General features: G+C 41.2%; 1 long non-coding RNA gene across 1 annotated transcript in view; it reads right to left on the bottom strand.

Moving 5' to 3' along the window:
* Nucleotides 1-18698, bottom strand: part of LOC142445196 (uncharacterized) — a 147623-nt gene that overhangs the window by 8931 nt on the left and 119994 nt on the right. Inside the window, exon 3 of the long non-coding RNA XR_012783996.1 lies at nt 12128-12189. This is a non-coding gene — a long non-coding RNA (uncharacterized LOC142445196). The remainder of the gene's footprint in view (nt 1-12127; nt 12190-18698) is intronic.

Below are 18698 nucleotides of genomic sequence, written 5' to 3'. Positions count from 1 at the left end.
GTCAGCAGCATCCTGAGGTCACTGAGAACTTGGATCTGTTTAGACAGGTTTGCTCATCTCTGCTATCAACTAGTTGTCTTGTTCTAAGAAGGAAGAATGGCCACAACTATTTTTTGTCATGTACGCAAATGTCACCTCAGTGACTACCATTGATAGAGCAGAAAGAGAAAAAAATAATCCTATTGAAATTCTTGGGCCTAGATATCTGTAGAGTATCCATAGAGATATTATATAGATATAGATATGATTTCATTTCCTATGTTTAATCACAAGGTTTACAATAAGTCCTTTGTTTTATTCATAAAACTGTACTTTCTTCCCTGTCTCTATTTTCATTGTATTGTATCTATAATTTCTTGATTCTCGGAGGAATATAAAAATGCTTCCGTAACATTTTAGTAAAATGCATCTGGTGCGATTGGACCCCTTACAGTCCAATTGCTTCTGACTCCTTGTGAGTCTCACAGAGTTTCCCAAACTGTAAACTTTCACAGAAGCAGAGAAGCTAGTGGGTCTGAATTTGTAGGGCTTACTCCAGCATCTAACCCACAGGAAGAATTAATTCAGCCCAGTAAAAAAACTTAAATCCTGCATGACCACTAATAAAAGAGAAAATATTCAGTGAAAATGGTTTATGCCAAATAGCACTGCCACTACTTTTTAAATAGCATCAGAGTAATAACCTTAAGTGCTTCATGGGGGGAAAATCCATTAGGATCCTTTAGTGAAGGAAATATATATTTGTAATGGGCCAAATGGCAGTGTGCCCTTGTCTGAAGCAATCACATTGCCCAATAGAAAACATGCACCCTCAAATGTGGTGCCTCTGAACAACAAATATTACAAAAATTCCTAGTCAGCAGATGCTAGGCCAAAAGCACTCCACAAATTGGTTCACCCTTTTCTTTCTATATTGTGGCCTCAAAATTCTAAACATTTTTCCATATTAATATCAGCATACTGGACACTTCTGAACTTAATGCCCTATGTTTATCGCTCACTGGACTGCTCAGATCAATAAATAATACAAATCTTGTCATACGCAGTGTTTCTCACTGTTATTTTTATATGCCTTTTCCCTCCTTCCTCATTCCTATACAAGCCACGCCTAGAGTAGCAGCATCTCTGCCCTGTTTTGCTGTTTGCTCTCTCTCTCTCCCCGTGTTTATTCAGTTTCTCTGCCATCCTTTCTCTTTGCTTTGATCCTGGCAACAGCCTCATGCTCCTTTCAGCCTCAGCCTTTGCCCCTCACAAACCTCTTTGATTCCACTGACAGTTCACACAGTTTTTCTTTTGCTTTCCTGCGGCTTCTGTTGCTATGGTGATGCTTGATGATTGCAAAGACCACAACTGTTTCCATCAGTACTCTGGTTGCTATAACAATGGGAGGTAGCTGAACATTCTGTGGAGATTTGGGGAAAGGATGCAAGTTCACACCTTTCTGTGGAACAGCCTGCCAGGAACTATTTCTCACTTAATGGTTATTCCTAGTACTAAAATTTGAGTCCATAAACTTAAGGGCATTCCATACACTGGCTATTAAAAAACCAAGACACCAATATTTCTATCCTCACACCCTGGGAAATTTTCCCTTTTCTTCCTTTGCTTGCCCTCCATTCCTACTCTATTGATGTTTTATAATAAAATTATACATGAATAATGTTTAACATACAGGTTGTTAAGTGCTTTGGAATTTAGAAACATCAATTTATGAAAAGATATTCAATTAAATGAATCATGGTTCTATGTGTATTATCTGTGTTCATCCTTGAAAAGTAGACAAACCAGGCAGGGGGGTGGGAGGAGGCAGGGAATAACACTATCCCCTGCATTTTTATCTGATTTTTAAAAAATGTTCTCTTAATTTTCAAATTCAGCTTTATTTATGATAGACTAGGTAGTTTTATCCTATTATTTTGCTGCAATATTGCCACTTCTCTATGCTGTAAAGATAAACAACTTGCAACCATTTGAATTAGTCTTCTCATTTGTTCCAACTCATATGGAGGAAGGGAACAGCTACAGCATCAAGGCCTGCTCCAGGCTGATGGCAAAAGACCTTTCTAATAATACAAAAATAATAACACAAACCTTACACAAAAAGGTCAGATATAGGTTAAACGTGGCCACATACAGCCCGGGATGAAGAAGAAACACTGTCATAGCCCAAAAGATGTTAAAGTAAAAGACATTGAAATCATGAATTTTACTATTAAATTGGTCATTTATGGATTCCTTCATCAACTTCCACTGAAGGTGGTAATCAAGATGACATTAATTTATTTGAGCAGATGTGAGGCACCCTGTGCTGCATACTATATCAACAGTGAATAATTTTGCATATATAAAATTATAGATATAGTGTAACTACTCTGAAATTGTTCGAGAGTTCTTAAGGAATTTCAAGAAAAATGAAGCTGTTACTTGAAGGGTGATATAGAAAGTATTTTCCAGTTATTTTAAGTTTTTGAATTGTGTTCAAATATCAGCAAACTATTTATTTCTATTATCACTGTCAAACAAGAGCACTGTGTTATTATAATTAACAATAGCTTCCAACCATGCAACCACAGCCCATCTGTCAGTCCCTCATACTATGGTCGCTCACATGTTGAGATGAGAGTGGAACCTCTGACACCAGTGTCTCACACACCCGCAGGGACAACCACGGAGAAGAGCTTTGGGCAGAACTTCAAAAGCAAGATAGACTAGGAAGGAAGACTTGAGGATCTACCTAAGTAACAAACACCTTGGGGGTCACAAGGGAATACTGCCTGACAGAATGCTGAAAGTTGATCCTCCTAAGCTGGAAGGCACTATAAAGTAACCACAGTGATGCCCTCAGCACGACAACTATTGTGAAGATGGTACAGTCCAGGCAGTGGTTCCTTTTGTTAAACATGAAGTCTCCGTTCCTCTACACAACTAACTGAAAACAACAGATATGCTAAGTGTTTTACAACTCTGATCTTTAATCCTCACTACAAACTTCATATGGTGAAAGTAAGGCCATCTGCCTCATTTGGTCACTTTTGAATATTTCCCTCAAGAATCAAGAATTTAAATAGACATTGCAACCCAAGCATGACAAGCCAAAGAAGCATACCAGGAACCCTATGTTGGGCCCTGTACACAGCTACACATGTTCTAGGATCTAGAATTAGACAACTTGAACAATTGCTACAAATAAGCATAATTTTAATATGACTTGAAACAAGTAAACATTAACCCCAAGCAATTTTCTTCATCAATCTCCCTTAAAATGAGTATACATGAGGATGGGGAAATAGATCTATGTGCATATATTTATAAGGTTAGTATTAAGGCAGCAGAGGGACATTGGGCCTCCACTCAAGTACTGCCTCAATGCAAGAATACTTTCTTGTATTAAATTGGCATTCTGTGATGCTCACCTTCCAACACAACCGCTAAAGACAAAGTGGGTGAACAACTAAATGTGGTGAAGAAAGCTGATGGTGCCCGGCTATCAAAAGAAATAGCGTCTGGGGTCTTAAAGGCTTGAAGGTAAACAAGCGGCCATCTGGCACAGAAGCAATAAAGCCCACATGGAAAAAGCACACTAGCCTGTGTGGCCAAGAGGTACTGAAGGGATCAGTTATCAGGGATCAAAGAACAAAAGAATCATATCATTTTGTGCTCACCTCCCTGATATGATCGCTGAAGACAAAAGGGTGCATAAGCAAATATAGTGAAGAAACTGATGGTGCCCGGCTATCAAAAGATATAGCATCTGGGGTCTTAAATGCTTGAAGGTAGACAAGCGGCCATCTAGCTCAGAAGTAACAAACCCCACATGGAAGAAGCACACCAGCCTGTGCGATCACAGGGTGTCAAGGGATCAGGTATTAGGCATCATCAGAACAAAAATCTTACCATAGTGAATGAGGGGGGGAGTGCAGAGTGGAGACCCCAAACCCATTTGTAGACCACTGGACATCCCCTTACAGAAGGGTCTTTGGGAGGAGACAAGACAATCAGGGTGCAACGTAGCAACGATCAAAAATACAACTTTCCACTAGTTCCTAAATGCTTCCTCCCCCCCCCCCCCCCCCGCTCCCCACTGTCATGATCCAAATCCTACCTTGAAGCCTGACTAGACCAGAGGAGTTACACTGGTACAGATGAGAAATGGAAACACAGGGAAGCCAGGGCGGATGATTACCTCAGGACCAGTGGAGTGATGGCGATATTGGGAGGGCATAGGGAGGGTGGGTTGGAAAGGGGGAACCTATTTCAAGGACCTGCATTTGACCTCCTCCCTGGGGGACAGACAACAGAAAAGGGGGGGAAGGGAGACATGGGACAGAGCCAGATATGACAAAATAATAATTTATAAATTATCAGGGGTTCATGAGGGATGGGGGAATGGGGATGGACAGGAAAAAATGAGGAACTGATTCCAGGGGCTTGGGTGGAGAGCAAAAGTTTTGAGAATGATGAGGGCAACGAATATGCAAATGTGCTTTACACAATTGATGTATGTATGGATCGAGATGGGTAGTGTATGAGTCCCTAATAAAATGATTTTAAAAAAATGAAGTGGGGGAAGTGGGAAGATGCCATTATATTTTAATTTATTTTTCTACACTTTGAAAATATCCCCTCATATTATACTTAACCTTAAATAATACATTGTTTAATGGTAGTTTTAAATATTATCTGCCATCTATGTTAAAAAAAAGAAAATGTTTTGAAACTGACTGTGGTAGCAATTGTACAATACTGTTTTATGTGATTGATGGAATGTTATGATATATGTAAGAGCTCCCAATAAAATATAAAAAAAGACTGAGTAGACTGTAGCTTGAAAAACCAGATGAGATTCGTGTGGTTTGGGACTTGGCTTAATTATCAAGAGATCTTCAAACTTATAAATGTAGAAACATCGGTTGCCAAACTAGTACAGCTTTGAGTGACTGAGATACTGGCAGGGATGTGTGAGAGAGAGGGAGAATATCTGCAAGGAGGGAGAAGACAAAAACGAACAAGTGAGAGATGGCGGCAGTGTGCTGACTTAAAGGGAATCAGGACGAGTGCTGTATTTTGTAATTTCATTTGTCATTTTATGAGCCATGCATTAGAAATCATTGTGATAAATAATCATAATCAATTTTAGAAAAGCTACACATTGCTTATTAACACCTGATACAAATACGTTGTTGTTCAGGGTGTTGTGATTTTGCATGCACTTTTCCCCCTGGGAACTCAGAATATAAATGATTCCATCTAATACCTAGGTTTTTCAGACCAAATCTTTCATGTACCTTAAAGGGAAAAATCCCATCAACAAAATTTTCTTCAAAGAACTGTCTTCTCTTTGAAAATGCTTGCACCATACAGAGCTTCTTCACAGAAGTATGAGGGTTCTCATATTCCTAAGAGACACTCCCCCTCACAGGAGAAGAGAGATTCAGATTTCAGAAGCAGCACAGAGAAGAGAAGCTTAACACAGTGAGTGATGAGCAAAGCCTTGTGGAGCACGTTGTTAACCTGTGATCCCTTTGCCTCTGGTTTCTTTTATGAGCTATGTCTGGGTCATAGGGTCTGAAGTCTTAGGTTGTTGAAAGTGTATCACTCATGTTAGTGTTTAGGACACAAGTCCACTGTTGTTTTGTTTGCTTTTGTTGCTTTGTTTTGCTCTGTCTTGTTTTTTTTGTGTGCATATTATTATCTCTGCAGGTCTATCTAAATAAGATAGGCGGGATAAACAATCTGGAGGAGAAAACAATGGGACCAATGGTTCCGGGGGCACATGGGAAAGAGGGAGGCAGGGGAAACCCAAGAATAAGGGAACAACATGTGTCCTTAAATCGATGGCAAGAAGGGTGTAGGAGGCCTGGTAGGGCTTGATCAAGGGCAATGTAACCGAGAGGAATTACTGAAACCCAAATGAAGGCTGACCATGACAGTGGGATAAGAGAAAGTCAAAGGAAATAGATGAAGGAACTAGGAGGTAAAGGGCATTTAGAGGGGTCTAAATACAGTCATGTACATATAGAAATATATTTATATATGATGATGGGGAAATAGATCTATGTGCATATATTTATAAGTTTAGCATTAAGGTAACAGATGGACATTGGGCCTCTATGCAAGTTCTCCCTCAAGTCAAGAATGCTTTTTTCTATTAACCTGGCATTCCATGATGCTCACCTTTCCAACACGATTGCTGAAGACAAAGTGGGTACATAAGCAAATATGGTGAAGAGAGCTTATGATGCCCAGCTATCAAGAGATATAACATCTGTGGTCTTAAAGGCTTGAAGACAAACAAGCGGTCATCTAGCTGAGCAGCAACAAAGCCCACAGGGAAGAAGTACACCAGCCTATGTGCTAACGAGGAGTCGAAGGGATCAGGTATCAGGCATCAAAGAACAAAAAATCTTATCATTGTGAATGAGGGGAGTGTGGAGTAGAGACCCAAAGCCCATCTGTAGGCAATTGGACATCACCTTACGGAAGGGCCATGGGGAGGAGACGAGCCAGTCAGGATGCAGTATAGCAATGATGAAGCATACAACTTTCTTCTTTAATGCTCCCTCCCTCCCACTATCATGGTCCCAATTCTAACTTACAAATCTGGCTAAAGGATGCACACTGGTACCAATCAGAGCTGGAAACATAGGGAATCCAGGACAGATAAAACCCTCAGAACCAATAATGAGAGTAGAGATACCAGGAGGAGAAGGGGAAGGTGAGGGAGAAAGGGGGACTGATCACAATGATCTACATAGAACCCCCTTCCTGGGGGATGGACAACAGAAAAGTGGGTGAATGGAAACATCAGACAGTGTAATAATAATTTATAAATTATCCCGAGTTCGTCAGGGAGGAAGGGTAGAAGAGGGAGGGAGAAAAATGAGGAGCTGATACCAAGGGCTCAAGTAGAAAGAAACTGTTTTGGGAATGATGATGCAACAAATGTACAAATGTGCTTGACACAATGGATGGATGGATGGATTATGATAAGAGTTGTACGAGCCCCCAATAAAATGAACTTTTTAAAGAGAAAATAAAATAAATTTTTAAAAGAAAGAGAGATAATGACCCTTTTTGAATGATCCTTAGAAATGAGCAAAAAAAAAAAACAATGTATAAGTGATGCGGGTATATTATGGCCAGAATCTCCAAAAATAATGACTGTTATAAGTCGATTCTGACTCACAGTGACCCTTCAGGACAGGATAGATCTACCCTGTACATTTCCAAGGCAGTGGCTCCTTACAGGTGTAGAAAGCTTTGTCTTTCACCCACACAGCAGCTGGTAGTTTTGAACTATTGATCTTGCAGTTAGCAACTCAACACATAACACCAATAGGGGTAAATAAAAGGAAGAGCTGGGTTCTCTTCCCTGTTTCCTCACACTCTGAATAACTTTCAGTCAGTGAATTTATATTGACGGGCCTCAAATTCTTCTTAAAAATTGGTAGTGGACAACCCGGGAAGATAGTGCCAATACAGAATCACCCTCTAGAGTTCCCATTGTGTGGACAGCAGATCTAAAGGCGAGGAGGCCAGCTCCTGGGGACTAGGACTTGAGACATGTACTCTCACCTCCCCAGGGTCCTTTATTTTCAGACCTCCCTCTCTGATTGTCAGCTGAGTTAGCAGAGGCATTCCCTTCTTATCACTCCTGCGGTCTTAGTCTTGCCCCTACCATAGCAGGGGCAATGGGGGAGTGTGACTGCCAGCCTCTTCCCCCACCCCCGGGTTCTGTGCCAGCAGGGTAAAATATCCCAAGACAGCCTGCCCCCCAAAATCCAGCCCATGCCCGCATGCCCGCATGGACCTTTGGAAGCCCTGGGTGCTGGAATCATGGCGGCCAACTGAATAGATCCCCCATAGTTGCAATCCCTTACTAACGTCCCACTGCCTGCCTCCTTGCAAGGGTATGACTCTCCAGAGACATAACCCCAGCTATCTCTAAAGGCTCTGTACTCAGTAAGCCAGGAACACAGCTGGAACCCACAGCAGGCTATACGAGTTTATTAGATTTGTTACTATTTTATTTTGAGGAAGAAAACCACAAAACTCTTTTTTTGGGGGGGGGGGTTCTCAGGGGCTTCTCCTCCCCTTCTAGGCAGGTGGATACTGAGACTCACTATCCTTTGTAGGATTGCTCCATGATTTTAAGTCCCTCCCCCTTCACCTAGAGCCCCTGCTACAATAGCCTATTTCCACACTGTACCACACGAAAGGAGCAGATAATGCTGAGTGGTGCAGAAATCCATGGTAAAAGGGTCTTATGTTATAAACCAAATAGGAGAAGGTCTCATTCTCCCTACATAATATACAGGGTCTATAAGTCACTCTGGTAGATTTGGTACACTCCTCACCTACCCCAACCCCAATTACCTCTAGATCCTGCTTCCTCCTCCTCAGTAGCACCCACCATTTTATAACCTACAAAGTAACATCTCAGCTCTTATAACCCTCTTCAACTCATCAAACATTACTGTACTTAAGGCGAAGACTTCCTATGATGAATACCATTATTTCAAATATTCTCCTGAGCACCTAGATCCTATTCCTCCTACCCACCCAACTAACACTACCTCCTCCTCTACACAATATGATTTCTAGCACCTATCTAATCCTCCTGTAACCTAAAGAGCTATCTTCTCCACGCCTGCTCCCTCTTCTGCAACTGAGAAGCCTATGCATCACCTACAGTTCAACCACTATGCAGCGTAAACAGGAGCCACCCACAGCTAACACACACACACACACACACACACACACACAGCTAACACACACACACATACACACCCACAGCTAACACACACACACACACAGCTAACACACACACATACACACCCACAGCTAACACACACACATACACACCCACAGCTAACACACACACATACACACCCACAGCTAACACACACACACACATACACACCCACAGCTAACACACACACACAACCACAGCTAACACACACACACCCACAGCTAACACACACACATACACACCCACAGCTAACACACACACATACACACCCACAGCTAACACACACACATACACACCCACAGCTAACACACACATACACACCCACAGCTAACACACACACACACAACAAGAAAACAAAAGTTAACTATTGAAGATTATCCAAAGCCAATGGAGTACACAGAATAAGAAGTCCATGAATTGCCACATAGAGAATCCAAAAGAATGATGCTGAGGGCCTTACAAAGATTCGGGATTGATCCTGAAAACAGATGAAAAAAAATTGAGATACTAAAAACCCCTTCCTTACCCAAAGGAAACTCAAAAGTTAAAGAATGGCACACCAAAACCGATGGGATGCGGCAAAAGAGGTCTCTTTATTGCAATAACTGCACACATGTACAAAGAGGAGAGAATCATGTTAGAGTCCTTAACACAGCACCTCCAACAATTAGAACAAAGGCATCAACATAAGCCTCCCAACAGCCAAGAGAGAAATCATAAAAATTAGAGCAGAATTAAATGAACTAGAAAGCAGGAAGAAATCAACCAAACAAGAATTTGGTTCTTTGAAAGACTCAAAAACCCAACCAGCCAATCTACTTTCCATATATGCAGGCTTGCTGATCGTGGGTCAATGGAAGCGCTGCTTGTGGAGCAGCTCTCGTTTACTATTCAGCAACCGTGCTAGATGTTCTTAAAGTAGACCGTGATGGAGATGGGCGGTGCTTCTGATCATCACACCACTGGACGAAGATCTTCCTGGAAGCTTTCGGAAAGTTGGTTTTACTAAAAGGCCCTGTCTATCATTCTCACCTCAGGAAGTGACTGGGTCCAGGAAGGGCCATGGAAGACAGAAAAAAAATGCTTTTGTTGTATAGACATTAGATTATAGAAACATGTTTATGATGAGGGCTGAGCAGCAAGTTCCAATATTGTATTGCCCAACTGGTACCAAGATTACTATTACTTACAATATTGGTACTCAGAATAGTATTTATGCAACAAGTATTACTGAGCCCTGATAGTGGAGTGGACCACATATTGGGTTGCTGCCTGCTAGGCCAGTAGTCCGAACCCACTGAACTACTATAGGCACTCCGCAGGAGAACAATGAGGCTGTCTGTGCCCATAAAGATGGACCGTCTCAGAGACACTCTGGGGAAGTTCTACTCTGTCCTACAGGATCCCTCGGAGTTGAGATCAACTGAATGGTAGTGGGTTTGATTTTGGATGTGTGGTAAATTGAGCACTGTGACAGGGTAGCAAGGGAGGCGGGGATCTGCCATTGCAGTAGCTACTAGAGATATGGGGAAAGACCAGGCTACCTTTACATTCCTATAAAGAGTTATACTGTCAGAAACCCACAAGGGCGGTTCTCCCTTATCTTATAGGGTCACTATGAGTCAGAATCTCCTTGACATCAGTGAATGAGAGTTACTAGGGATATAATGTTGAACTAGATCATTCCCAACCTCATGTCAATATAGAAACATATGATTTCTTTCTTTTTTATGACAGTGTTACCACACTGCTCATTTCTTTTCTTTATAAAACTCATTTTATTGGGGCTCATACAGCTCTTATCACAATCCATGCATTCATCCATGTGTCAAGCACATTTGCACATTTGTTGCCATCACCATTTTCAAAAAATTTTCTTTCTACTTGAGCCCTTGGTATCAGCTCCTCATATTTTTCCCTCCCTTCCCACCCTCCCTCACTCCCTCCCTCATGAGCTCTTAATAATTTATAATTATTTTTTCATCTCTTACACTGACCGATGTCTTCCTTCATCCACTTTTCCCTTCATCCGTCCCCCTAGGAGGGGGTTATATGTAGATCCTTGTGATCAGTTCCCTCTCTCCTCCCACATTCCCCATACCCTCCTGCTATCACTACTCTCATTATTGGTCCTGAGGGAGGGATTTATCTGTCCTGGATTCCCTGTTGCCAGCTCTTATCTCTACCCATGTATATGCTCTGGTCTAGCTGGATGTGTAAGGTAGAATTGGGATCATGCTAGCGTGTGTGGGACGGGAGAAGCATTAAAGAACTAGAGGAAAGTTATAGTTTTATCTGTGCTATATTGCACCAAGACTGACTCATCTCTTCCTTGTGACTCTTCTGTAAGATGATGTGAAATTGTCTACTCCTCTGTAATGTCCATTTGATGGGCTTTGGGTCTCCACTCTGCGCTCCCTCTCATTCACATTGATATGAAATTGTTCAGGGTCTTTGATGCCTGATACCCATTGACACCTCATTATCACACAAGTTGGCGTGCTTCCTCCACGTGGACTTTCTTGCTTCTCAGCTAGATGGCTGATTGTTTATCTTCAAGCCTTTAAGACCCCAGGTGCTATCTCTTTTGATAGCCAGACACCATCAGCTTTCTTTATCACATTTGCTTATGCACCCATTTTGTCTTCAGTGATCATGTGGGGAAGTTGATCATCACAGAATGTCAGCTTACCCAAATAAAGTGTTCTTGCATTGACGGAGTACTTGAATAGAGGCCCAATATCTGCCTACTACCTTAATACTTACCATATAAATATATGTAAATAGATCTATGTCTCTATCATTATATATAAATATATTTACATATTTATATGCCTGCGTTTAGATCTCTGTAAATGTCTATTTGCCCCCTAGTTCATTCCTCTATTTCTTTTGACTTTCCTGTTGTCCCAATATCATGTCAGTCTTCATTCGGGTTTCAGTAAGGCCTCTCGGTTACATTACCCTTGATCAAGCCCCAACATCAGGCATCCTGCACCCTCCTTACCAACAATTTTTAGATTAGTAGTTGTTCCCTTGTCCCTGAGTTTGTTAACACCCACTTCCTTTCCCCCACCTCCCCCTCTCCCATATCCCCTGAGAACCATCAGTCCTGATTTTTTCTCCTCTGGATTGTTTATCCCACCTACCTTATCTAGATAGACATACAGAGACAATAATAAGCACAAAAACAAGACAGAGCAAAACCAAACAACTAAAGAAAAAAAAATCCAATGACCAAAAAGAACCTATAAATAGTTCCAGGTCTGTTTGTTGATCTTTAGGAGTATTTTCCCAGTCCAATCTCTTGAGGCACCATGCCCTAGCCCCAAAGTCTATTTTTAGCATTCCCCAGGATTTCATGGCTTTACTCACCTTGCTGCTCTATTGCACACCATTAGCATTTCACCCTGGTGTGGTAGAGTCTCAAATCTGATCTAAGAAAGAACACATTTAAAGTGACACATAGTTCATGATATCCTTTGTAGAGAATATTATTCCTGGTAAAATTCTCAAGCAATTCCCAGATAAATGTTAATACATATTAAAAATTAATTTGGGGAAACTGCTATGCAGATGACTATCAAATCAACATTTTAAAACTCTTTAACAAGTTTCCCTTTTTCTGTTTTAGCAATAATGATCTAACCATTATTTTTAACCATAAATGTCAAGTAGATAATCTCTAAATCTCTAGCAGGGCTTTTACTTGCAGTCAAGTTATAATAAGACTGACACATGTTCATCACTTCATTAACATTACAATAGAAGTGTTAAGAGTCATGATAAACAATAGCAGATGGATGTGCAGAGCATTTGAATTTTGGGATATATGACTGGATGGGAACAGGGTAGAGAAAGGATTCCTCCAGAGAGATATTTAAAGCAAATACCAAAAGACCAGTGGAGCAAAGGGTGAGAGGAGCCTGAGAGAGCAGCAAAAATAGAAAAGGGCCCAGAGGAAAAGAAATCATGTGTGTGGCAGACCTGCTGGGCCAAGGTCCGGGGGGTGTGAGGACTTCCCTGTGCTCCACTACAGTAGACAATGAAGGACTTCCCTGCAGTTTGCAGAATGTTAATTTCCTGGGCATGTGTGACTGGTATACCCATTATAAGTTTGTATAAATTAGCTCAATGAAATGGAAAAACTAATCACCCACTCTATATGGAAAGGAAAGAAACCCAGGATAAACAAAACACACACACACATTCAAGAACAAAATAGGAGTCTTTCATTCTCAGACTTTAAAACCTACTCTATTGCCATGATAATCAAAGCAGCTTGTTGGTGGTGCAATGATACATGTGAAGACTAGTGGAGTAGAACTGAAAATTCAGAAGTATACCGAGTACCCATAGACACCTGATATTTGATAAAGGACTAAAGCACATTCAGTGGGGGAAACGAGACTCTTCTCAAAAAACAGTGGTGGGAAAATTAGATTCCAACCTCCAAAAGAATGAAATAAACAAACATGCCTCACATCATGTACAAAAACAAACTCTAAGATGGATTAAAGACCTAATATTAAAACCGAGACCCATAAAGATATCAATGGGGAAAAAAACAGGGACTACCTTATAATACAAGACATAAATATATTTCCACACATAATGAAAAATACACACGTCAAACACAAAATAGAAGACTGGGGCCTTCTAAAATTATGCCATTTCTCTACATCAAAATATTTTATCAAAAGGATTAAAAGAGAATAGTTTGGGAAAAAATGTTTAGCAATGATATATCAAATAAAGGGCTAACTTTAAAAATCTATAGAAAATCATAACACCTAATAAAGGAAAAATACCAATAAACCAATCAAAAACTTGGCAGGAGACACTGATAGACAATTTATTAAAGATGTCATCCAGGTGGCCAATAAAAATATGAAGAAATGTTTGAGTTCATTAACCATAGAGAAAATGTTCTAAAACTGATTGATGTTCTAAAACTCTTCTTGATGTGCTTGGACTACTTAATTGTGTTATATGTAAATTATATGCCAATGACATTGTTAATTTTACAAAAGATTTTAAAGACTAGAGCACACAGTGGGGACCGGGAGAGAACTCTGAACTATGGAGGGAAAACAAAGGCAACAAATGACATCTGGAGGGTGTTTAATGGGATATTGTTATTCATATGATTTGATGAGACGGGTGTTCAACTATATAGCATGTATTTATCTTTGTAATGATTATGTTCCACAAAGGTAAAAAATAAATATAAGTAAATACCCAAATAGTCAATTAAAAAAGACAAAGAGAAGGGTCACAGCCTTAAAAACCTTTCAGATCCCTTACCCATCATACATAAGCACTGGTCTGAGTGGCTACAGAAGCAGGAAATGTAAAACTGTGCTGGACTTGGATTCTTTACCGATATGCAAGTTCATTTCAGAAAAAGAATAAGAATACACACATTATGGGTGCATTATTTGGGAAACAGTGATCGTTTCTTGACCCAAAGTGGCAGAAGACCCTTCCTGCCCCTTCTGGGAGGTGCTGGTAAAAAGCGGGAAGGGAAGAAGCACTTCCCAAGAGCCACCTTCAGCCAATGACTGATTGGCACAATTAACAAAGAAACACTGCTGCTAATTCTCCCATCCTCTTGGGTAGGATAACTCTGAGATGGTGGTTCCACTTGCTTTCCCAGGATGTACCCCACAGGATTCTGCTCTAGTAGTCCTTCGGACACTGCCTTCCCTTTCTGGTGTCATTCCCACCAGCCCAGTGTTTCCTGCCCTTCCCACATAAAGTACTTGAACTCTGACCTGACCCTCCCTGCAGGGTCTGTGGCAGGGAACCCAAAGGAGCAGCTTTGTGGGAGAACTGCCAGCAGGTGAGCAACAAAAGAAGTAACATGCAGCACGGGTAGCAGCAAAATGCAAGATGGGCTCTTCTCTGTACCAGTATACATATTCTGGTCTAGTCAGATTTGTAAAATAGAAGTGGGGTCATGGTAGTGGGAGGGAGGAAGCATTACAGTACTAGAGCAGCAGTTCTCAACCTGTGGGTCGCGACCCCTTTGGGGGTCAAACGACTCTTTCACATAGGTGACCCGATTCATAACAGTAGCAAAACTACAGCTATGAAGTAGCAACAAAAATAATTTCATGGCTGGGAGGTCACCACAAGACGAGGAATTGTATTAAAGGGCCACTGCATTAGGGAGGTTGAGAACCACTGAACTAGAGGAAGTTTGTGTGTTTCATCGGTGCTACACTGCACCCTGACTGGCACTTTTCTTCCTTGTGGCCTTTTCTGACAGGGGGTGTCCAAGTGACTAGTGATGGGCTTTGGGTCTCCACTCTGCCCTCCCCTTCATTCCCATGAGCCAGAACAGATAAACCCCTCAGGACCAATAAGAGCAGCAGTGATACTAGGAAGGTAAGGGTACAGGGGTGGGGGGAGTAAGGAGGAACTGATCACAATGATCAATGTATGGCCCCCATCCCAGGGATACAGACAACAGAAAAGTGGGTGAAATGAGACAGTAGTTGGTGTAATGTTAAAAAAAACAAAAACTTTCAGGACCAGAGGTGTGAGTGGTGATACTGGGAGGGAACCGAATACAAGGATCTACATGTGACCTCCTCCCTGGGGGACGGGCAACAGAAAAGGGGGTGAAGGGAGACATCGGACAGGGCAAGATATGACAAAACAATAATTTATAAATTATCAAGGGCTCACGAGGGAGGAAAAAAAAGAGGACCTGATGCAAAGGGCTTAAGTGGAGAGCAAATGCTTTGAAATGGATGAGGGCAATGAATGTACAGATGTGTTTTACACAATTGATGTATGTATGGATTGTGAAAAGAGTTGTATGAGCCCCTAATAAAAATGTTTAAAAGAAGAAGAAGAATTTATAAATTATCAAGGGGGCATGGGGGAGGGAGGGGAAGGGAGCATGGGGGGTAAATGAGGAGCTGATGCCAGGGACTCAAGTAGGAAGAAAATGTTTTGGAAAAGATGATGATAACATATGTACAGACATGTTGAACAAAATGGATATATGTATGGATTGTGATAGGAGCTACACAAACTCCCAATAAAATAAAATTTAAATTAAAAACAAAAAGCAAGGTGGGTCCAGAGTATGTGGGATCCCTGATTGAGGTTGCCCACTGGAGGAAATAAAAATGCAGGCTGCTCAGCTAAACTTGAATTTCAGATCAAAGAAGAATAAGTTTTAATATAAGTATATCATAAATTTTGTATGGAATATATGTAAATGTACATGTACACACACACAGACATCATTGTCAATCGACAGACATGCCCGCAGAGTTCACTCACTTCTGCAGGGCCCTTGATCAGGTTGAAGCAGGGGGTGTTCCCTGGCCTGAACCTTCATTCTGAGCTGATCCAGTGACCTCCATTAGAATGGGCTCAGTTTGACCCCATTCCCACCAGGGCTGCTGACCAGTGTCTCTGTGAAGGGCTGACAGGCTGTTCCAACCTTGTAGTTCAATTTTTCTTTTTTCCCTGAGATAGGCCTTGCCCTATTGGTGCCTGAATTCCTCAGAGCAATGTCACTGAAAACCCATTCTCGTTACGCAGATGACATAGGAGACATAATTCTTATCATGTGGCCTTCTCTATGTGAAGAGCTCTTCAGTTTTATTTCAACTCTCATGAAGGAAATTCTATTCCTGTGGAAATCCACTTCAAAAACAATATATTAAAAAAAAGAAGAAAAATGAAAACCATTATGCCAATGGTAGCTTCTCACTTCTGTTTTATTCTGTTTTTTATTTGTAAAATGCACACCAAAAACCATTAGGGAACACAGTTTGAATTGCTTCACTCCTAAAATAAAGTACTGGAAGAAGAAGAAGTAAAACTGTACCAAAGTGAAAATAAACCTTCATTTTTTACCACCTAAAATTGATTGTGACACTCATTTCCAAAATTGTGTAGGATTCTCTCCTCGAAATAATTATAAATCCTTTTCTTAGACATTAAAAGGGCAATCTATGAGTTATACAAGGAATGCTGTTGGCACAATTGTGAAGTCCTTGGCACTAACTGAAAAGTTGGCAGTTCAAACCCATCTAGCTACTCTGTGGGAGAAAGATTTCAGCCTGGGAAACACTGCAGCCATTCTGTTCTGTCACGGTTGCTGAGTCAGAATGAACACAAGGGAACCTAAGAACAACAGAACATGTGACTTTCCACATACACTCATGCATGAACACACGGTGTCTATGTATCTTTCACAAGTTCAGCAACACCATTAGTTAAGAGAGACAGCCAGGGTCTCTGTCTACTCTGAGGCCAGGATCATTTTGGTGATGTGCATACACTGTTTAATTCTCACAACAATCCCACATTTTATCATTGTAAAAACAGAGGCTCTGAAATGACTTTCCCAAAGCCACGCAGTCAAGAAGTATTCAAGGCAAAATTATCATATGGGTTGTGGATCTGAAATTGTGCTTGTAGACTGGAGTGGAAATTGATTGAACTTAATATCCAATATCTCGAGGCAAACTGGACTTAGCACAAGTTGATGAGTCATCCAAGGTGACTGCAATGAGTGTTGTAGGGAGGGAAGACATGGAGATAAGAAGTTTTCAGGCAGTAAAACCTCAAACTCAGAAGAATGGGCAGTAGCACTGTTCTTCCAGGAGACTGATTCATTGGATGTAAAATCTCCAACCATTACTAAACTTACTACCCTTGAGTGAACTTATAGAAATATTTCATATAGTTTCCTTGCTTGTAAAGCAGATGATTTCATTTTTCTCCCAATGACCACCTGGTAGATTTCATTAGCAGCTCAGAGTTTAATCCTCGACCAGGTCTCCTCTCATGACCAGAGTCTCAGAAACAGGACCCAGTACCCTTTGCATGCCCCTGCAGAGAGGCTCTGGGTTTATTTCCCTCTTCACCCAGTTTCCTAGATAAAGGGAGACTTGATCTGCTGAGGGAGGGGAAGAGAAGCCGAATCTACCAAAGACTTAGTCAGCTGAAGTGTGTGAACCGGGACTCATGTCTCAGAGAAGTTTCCCAAGACTGGTTCTGGGGAATCTGTCTCTTCCCCACACTGTACTTCTCCCTCTCAGAATTTCCAGTGTTTCTCAAAACACAGGGAGCATAGTTATCTAGGAAACTGTTTGCTTAGATGCCACTTTGAATAGATACAGGCTAGCTTTAAATAAAAGCAGTTACTCCTATCTGTTTTCCCAGGGCACCAGAACATCAATCCCCACCACTGCCACTGCCACCACCACATTAATACACAAGGGTTAAGGCCCCTCAGTTCTCTGGCCTGGGTAGGCACCAAGTACAGCTTATAAATCTTTCTAATATTTCTAATTGTTCTGACAATAATCTCTCAGAAAATATTCTCAGAGCCATTGCAATTTGATATTTGTGACATACGGACCCTCCAAAACCCAAGATTAAGATTTGGCCTTTTCTGCCAAGGTCTAAGGGAAGTTCGGGCTATATCGTCCCATGAAGAACTGGTACTATATAGTCCCCAAATACCAAATTATAGAAGGTCAAGGTAGGCCAGAGTTGAACGATAAACAATGTCAGATCCACAGTGGCGATATAACAAGAGTAATGCTTTCCTTTGGGGTGACATCAAGTTCCACAGCACCCCAGCCTTTAAGTAGGTAGCAGCCTTGGTCCCAGTGTCCTTCTAGGAATGAATTTGCTCTCTCTCGTTGGAAGTTTCTAGGTTGCCTCTGTTGTTCAAATCACGTCATCAGAGTCTAATGGGATCCAGAGCCTTAAACAAGAGATTCATCTTTTAAGTTTGAGGAGAACAGAACATGGTATGAACACTTGATTCTTTTCTCTTCAGTGATTGGTTCACCTAAGAATATTGTTCTTCATACCTTTGCTATGATTGGCTGTATGCAAAGTAACTCCACACCACTAATAACAAACTTATTTAGGGTTTTTGAGATAGCAAATGTTTGCACAG

This window comes from Tenrec ecaudatus, chromosome 4, assembly GCF_050624435.1.
Source record: "Tenrec ecaudatus isolate mTenEca1 chromosome 4, mTenEca1.hap1, whole genome shotgun sequence".
Lineage (NCBI taxonomy): Eukaryota > Metazoa > Chordata > Mammalia > Afrosoricida > Tenrecidae > Tenrec > Tenrec ecaudatus.
Note: the sequence above shows the minus strand (reverse complement) of the source record. Positions and strands in the feature narration are given on the sequence as shown.